This window comes from Vigna umbellata, chromosome 11 (genome assembly GCF_029865625.1).
Source record: "Vigna umbellata cultivar VRB3 chromosome 11, Vumbellata_1.0, whole genome shotgun sequence".
Taxonomy (NCBI): Eukaryota; Viridiplantae; Streptophyta; class Magnoliopsida; order Fabales; family Fabaceae; genus Vigna; species Vigna umbellata.
Genome location: NC_142175.1, coordinates 3,658,046 through 3,664,305, shown reverse-complemented (window position 1 = coordinate 3,664,305; position 6,260 = coordinate 3,658,046). Strand labels below are relative to the sequence as shown.

Genomic DNA, 6,260 nt, shown 5'->3' with positions numbered 1-6,260 from the left:
GGAAAACCCCTCTTTTTGGTCCGCCTCACAGCCCACACTCCGGCGAGACTCCGGCGAACCTCCGGCGGCACTCCGGGACAGGGACGGAACCACCTGGGACGAAGCGACACCTTCAACGCCTCCCTAGGTCGCTGGGCCGGAACGGAGGAAACACGATGCCGTCTTCGCGAACAGCGCTCCACGTCGGAGCTGCGGCGCCGTCAAACGGAACGGGCTGTGCACGACGGCACTCCGGCTAGGACTCGTTCTCTCTCTGTCGCTCGTGCACCCTTTTCTCCAAACGTTTTGGTTGTTCGCGCCGCTTCTCTCTCTACAAAGTGATAAAAAACCATTTGAAATTTGAAACGCACAAACGCAAGCCTGCCCGTGCCCGTCCTCGCCACGTCAAATTTGAAGCAGCCTTGATCAGATATGCTCAAAACGCAGCAGCTTTTTTCCCTCAAAACGTGGCCCTCTCAAACGCTGACACGTGTGCTGTGTCGAAATGTTGTCAAAATTTGTTGTCTAAGTATCATTTTCCTATGACAAAATCGACTTACGCGTCCATATCATACATTGTATTGAATAAACTGACAATAAATAAAAGCCTATTTTATGTTGCTTTTTCCATATCATACTTGTAAATCTAACAAAATATCTTGCTTTTTCCATTTTCTTGTACGGTTTTCATATGTATGAGGTATTTATATTATGTAATTTTTTCAAAACTTCGTATATTTATTTCGATAACATATATTTATAATTTCAAATATTTAAATATAAGTCTTTATATATTATTTTATCTTGAATCAACATACAAGAGTGTCTTATTAGAGTCATAATTTATAACTGATTGATTTTGATGACATCTCAAATACTGTATTTTTTTTCCTACTATGATATGTACAACACGAATGAAAAGTCAGTATTATTGACTCAATTTGAAAAATCTATGTTGTCTAAATTTAAAATAAGTGATTTTGAAATGATTACTTTTAAAAATTATATCGAAGATTGTTAATTAAGAAATTACAAAAAGGGCAGCGATATTCCAACAACTGGATTTTGACAACACTTTTGACAACGCCACGTGGCGCGTTGTACTTGGTTGGGTTTGAATTTATTTTCTTAATAAGAAAATCTGCTTTGGATGAGTTTCCCAAACTGCCCTGCTTCATTTTTCACTTAATCCTTTGTCCAGAATAGTTGGTGCTCATTGCTAGGGATTTCTTTTTCAAATTTTCGTTGTCTCTCCTTCACACAGTCGTTCTTCTCTGCCCCACCACTCTCGTTCTCTGTTCCATCACTCTCGTTCTCCTTCACACTCTCTTTTTCGTCTTCCATTTTCAGGTTTTTGATTTTCATTTCATTTTATGTGTTTGTTGTGTTGACTGTGTACCCATTTGAGTTGGTGTGGTGCAGTTTTGTTTGTGGAGTTCGTGGTCTGCTTTAACCGGTCTCAATGGAAGGGTTTTTTGAAGTTTGTGGTTCTTTGTTCGTTATTTTGTACAATGGCTTCGACCCCTGACATTGGTTCCTCCAACAAGGTATGTACTTCATTCATTTTAGGTATTCATTGTGTTTTTGTTGGTTATATTGAAGCTTTGTCTTTATGGGTTGTGGGTTTTTATGGGTTCTGTGTTTTATCGCGACTTAATACATGAAAAAAATATTTATTTTCAGATGCAGTTGTTTGTTCGACATTCAATGAAAACCAAGTTTATTGGTGGTTTGAAGAAATGTTGACTGACAAACAGAAGGCTAGTATTTCACAAACTCCATTTCAATGGTTTTTAGAACTAAATGATGACATTAAGCTTGGTAGGAATATTCTGAGCGATTTATTAGAAAGGTGGGATGATGAGAGGGGTGGTTTTTGGTTTGGAGAAAAATTTGTGGAATTAAAGGAAGTAGATGTTACGTTAAGCTTAGGGCTGGGTTTAGTTGGTGAGCCGATTATGTTGAATGAAAAAACACTTGAAAAAAGTGATTGTCGGAAGTACTTTGCAAAAGGTAATGGAAAATATGAATTGCAAGTTATATATGAATTTATTTTGAAAAAACACAAGAAGTTGCCTTCAGTAGATGTTTGTAGGCTATACATTTTGGTAGGAATTTCTGAGATATTGTTACCAATCGTACCAAAACAATATTCCCAATTTTGTTTGAAAAAGTTGATAAAATAAATGATTTGGGTAGGTTTTGTTGGGGTCGTATAGTATACCAATATCTACTTAGTAGTTTCAACAAAGCTTGTACAGCTTGGAATGGAGGAAAAGGTGCAAGGACTATGTATGTGGAAGGTTGTGTGTACGTGTTCCAAGTAAATCTTTTATATGGATTGTTTCATTCCTTGAAATGTTTGAATTCATAAATGTATAATGTTTTAGTGAGCATTTTATGTATACTAATTATGGTGTGTAATGTATTTCAGGTTTGGTTTTGTGATCGTTTCGTTCCTTCTAATAATTTAGTTCATAAATACCCTAGAATTTTGCATTGGATTAATGTGAATGTAGGTGACAATTTCATAAAATCTACAATGGAGTCGGGTGTGGTATGTAATCAGTGGTTTTATTAACATATTTGATTTAATGATTTAATTTATACAATTATGTTTTTGATGAATTTGCATACTCTTGATGATTATGGTGCATCAATAACAGAAATGAGTCAGCCATTTGTGAGAGCATCATTTAGTCCAGCTGGAGAGGAAGAAAGGAAGAAAGCACATTCAAGGTCAGCAACCAATAAAAAACAGAAAAAAGATATTGATGATGGTTTAGATGGTGTTTTAGAGGAACAAGTAGTTGAAATTAAAGCACTTGAAAAAGAGTCTGAAGCATTGAAGACTAAGTTGCTTGAGGAGAAAAATAAATATTATGGTGGTTACAGTACCCCATGTAACCAACATGAGAATTGCAACAACTTTGGATGTAGGGAGAAGATTGCAGCAATGAAATTGTTATGAAGTATTACATGCACCGAAAGCGATTCAAAAGTGCAGTTTGTAAAACTTCGTACACCAGATATAGTCCCAAACTTTAATTATGGATAGTTGTATTACTGTAGTATTTTGTAGAACTTTAATTATGGAACTTATTTGTATTTGAAACAAAGATTTGGTTTGTTAATAAAGAAAGTGGTTGTTAGCAAATGCTTATTTGAATTGTTATTGTAATATTCATTCCATTTATTGATTGGTAGTGTTGTTTAATTTTCATCCTTAGTTGTTCTTAACAAATGTCCAGTTATGTCCATTTCTGTGACCCCTATATGTAGGGAAGACCCATTAAGGGTGTTTGTAAGTTGACAGCTGAATTGATGAACAATTTTGACAGAGCTGAAGCGGTTGTAATCGATTACAGAGAAGTTGTAATTGTTTACCTATTTGATAAATTGTTTTTGTACCAAAACCTCATGAGTGCTACAAAGCCTAGCTTAATCGCTCCCTGGGAGCCCTTTACAGTGTGTTAATGCAAGTGTAATCACTAACATGGGCCTGGTAATCGCTTACCATTGAAAAAATGGCCTTTTGTACCAAAATTAAAGGGGTGCTACCCAGTCTAAGCTGAACAACTTCCCACTGTCTGCAGGAGTGTGTTTTGAGTGTTTTGTGAATTGGTTAACCAAGTTGGGCATGGATGAAGGTGTGCAGAAGAAGGATTTTGAAGTTAGGTGAGTCCTTTGTTGATGGAAGACCAAGTACATGTGATCTTGGGTTGATGGGGGAGGCCATTGACCATGGACAGCCTTTGACATGCAGTTGTAATCGCTTACATGTGTTGGTAATCGTTTACAATTGGAAAAATGCCATTTTGTACCAAAAGTTGACTAGTGCTACCCAGTTTCGGCTGAAGAACTCCCCACTCTCTGCAGGACTGTGTTTTAATTTTTTTTTGAAGTGGTTAACCATGGATGAAGGTGTGGAAAAGAAGGATTTTCAAGTTAGGTCAGTGTCAGTTGTTGATGGAAGACCAAGTACAGGTGATCACAGTGTCAGTCTCGGTATTTGTATTTTGGGGAGTGGATTTTGGTCTTGCATCTGTTCGTCATTTTTTGGTGTGTCTTGCTTTTGGGTTGTCACTTACGTTGGTTATTTGTACCAACAAATATTAATTTTGTTTTGCAGTTGTTTGTTCGTCATCATTGACACAAGACTGATGTTGTAATCGATTACAGGGAGCTGGTAATCGCTTACCAGTAGAAAAATCTCCTTTTGTACCGAAAGTTGAAGAGTGCTACCCAAACGTGGCTTAAGCACTCCCCAGGAATATTTTGGATTCGTTATGACTGTCTTTTGAAGGTTTTGTGGATGCATCATTAATGGAACACTTCAAGTTGGAATACTTCAATATTAAACAAATATAAACAAAATAATGAAGGGTATTGAGTAATGAAAAATGACTTTGGGGACACAAAATCAACTTTGGGGAACAATGTTCATCTAGCTGGGGAGTACAGTTGAAGTTTCTGTACAAATTACACTTTTTCCTGTAGTAATCGATTACAAGACCCCTGTAATCGATTACCAAAGGAAAAAGGGTAATTTGTACAGAAACTTCAACTGTACTCCCAAGCTAGATGAACAATGCTCCCCATTCTCTATTTTTGTTGAATTTTTCCTTTTTTGAGATGGGTGAGTGACTTCAATGTTATTGGGTGTACTCCCTGCACTAATAATGAGGTTAGGTCATTGATTTCTTCAAAATAAAAATGTACATTTAGGTGGTTTTCTCCAATTGAGGTGAGGTGCATAACCCATGCTGTCAACTTTGACCTTTGCTGACTATTTTAATCATAACTTTTTTCACAGACCTCCAAATGATGTGATTCTTTTTTTATTAGAAAGTAGACTCAAAAATCTTTCCAATGACTACTAATTTATAATTTTTGGACATCTGAGTAGATGCAGTTAATTCCTTAAAGTTAACGTTTTATATATATCTGAGTACAGAAACTTCAACGGTACTCCCCAGCTAGATGAACACTGCTCCCCAAAAAAAGGTTTCAATATATATAGTCGAACAACACTGGAAGAAAACGTATGGTACTCTATCAAAATTGAAATTTTATTTATATAATATATTATCAGTACATATTACCCAACATTTATAATCATAATCTTTTGTTTACAAAAAACATGTACAAGGCTTATACAATGTAAATATCTAGGCAACTAATAAACATATAATTGAAAACCTATAAAATCCTAAGTGTTGCAACACTTGTTCTCTTCACACGTTGTCATTGTGTAGAATCCAGTCCATATATATTTTTGTCTAAATACTTGCAACTGCTCCTGAAATCAACACAAGTTACTTTAAAAAATTAACACAATACCAAAATCATCTAGTCTTTTAACAAAGTTACTGATCCTTACATTGTTGTGATCAAGCATACTTTTCTCATTGTAATTGAGAACATCATCCCACAGTTCAATTTTTTAACAACATACCAAATAATAACTCAAGGTTTTGTGCCTGGGAAATGCAAAAAAACAAAAAAAAGTATAACACACCTACTAGTTAATCACATCAACAAATTATATTTGAAACATCTATTATCAAACATCAACAAATCATATATTTGATGAGCATAATACCTAATGTTCTCAATCACCAAGGCTCCTAATAAATTAGTTATTACAAAAGTCTATAAAAAAGATTACATACTTTACCTTGCTCGGGCGAAACAAATATCTCAAATCAAGAACCAAAAAATTGGGCTGCAAAAATTCCAAATATGTAAATATAGAGAAATAATTAAAAAAATAATATAATTTTCCAAAAGCAGAAACAACTAAGAGATATAAAGATTACTAACACATTTGATAATTTCAATACCCCAACCAAGAAGCCAATAGACAACAACTTACCCCAAGAAAAGGCCATGTTAAGAGAAACTTTATTCCAACCGACGAAGGAACAATAGCACGAGCGAGAGAACGAAAGCTTTGGAGAAATGACGCCAACGGTGGACCCAAGCGATACAAAGACAACACTTCAATGGCTGACAGAGAGAGACGACTTCCTCCGGAGACAACGGTGGATCCAAGCAACGAACGAACAACAGTGGATAAACACAGTACTTCGGTGGCGGAGATTCGAATGAGGAATGTCGAAGGCGGTGAGAGAGTTTCGAAGAGAGGAATAGGTTTTTCTTCTGAATATTGTTTCAAAAAGTGAAAAGTACCAAAATGTTTCTGAACATTCTTTCCAAAGATGCCCTCGAAGACAAAATGAAACTTTTAAAAAAATTTGATTAAAACAACCAATGAT

At 35.7% G+C, this 6,260-nt stretch overlaps 1 long non-coding RNA gene across 3 annotated transcripts; it reads left to right on the top strand.

Annotated features, from left to right (window-relative positions):
- The first annotated feature begins 1,088 nt into the window (after positions 1-1,088).
- Positions 1,089-3,202, top strand: LOC148190788 (uncharacterized). 3 transcript variants are annotated; one of them, XR_015783084.1, is made up of 4 exons: positions 1,089-1,329; positions 1,402-1,526; positions 1,663-2,536; positions 2,646-3,202. It is a non-coding gene; the product is annotated as an uncharacterized LOC148190788 (long non-coding RNA). The 3 variants fall into 3 exon arrangements; XR_015783083.1 differs by having other exon boundaries at positions 1,089-1,526; XR_015783085.1 differs by having other exon boundaries at positions 1,115-1,526; positions 2,414-2,536.
- Positions 3,203-6,260: the final 3,058 nt, after the last annotated feature.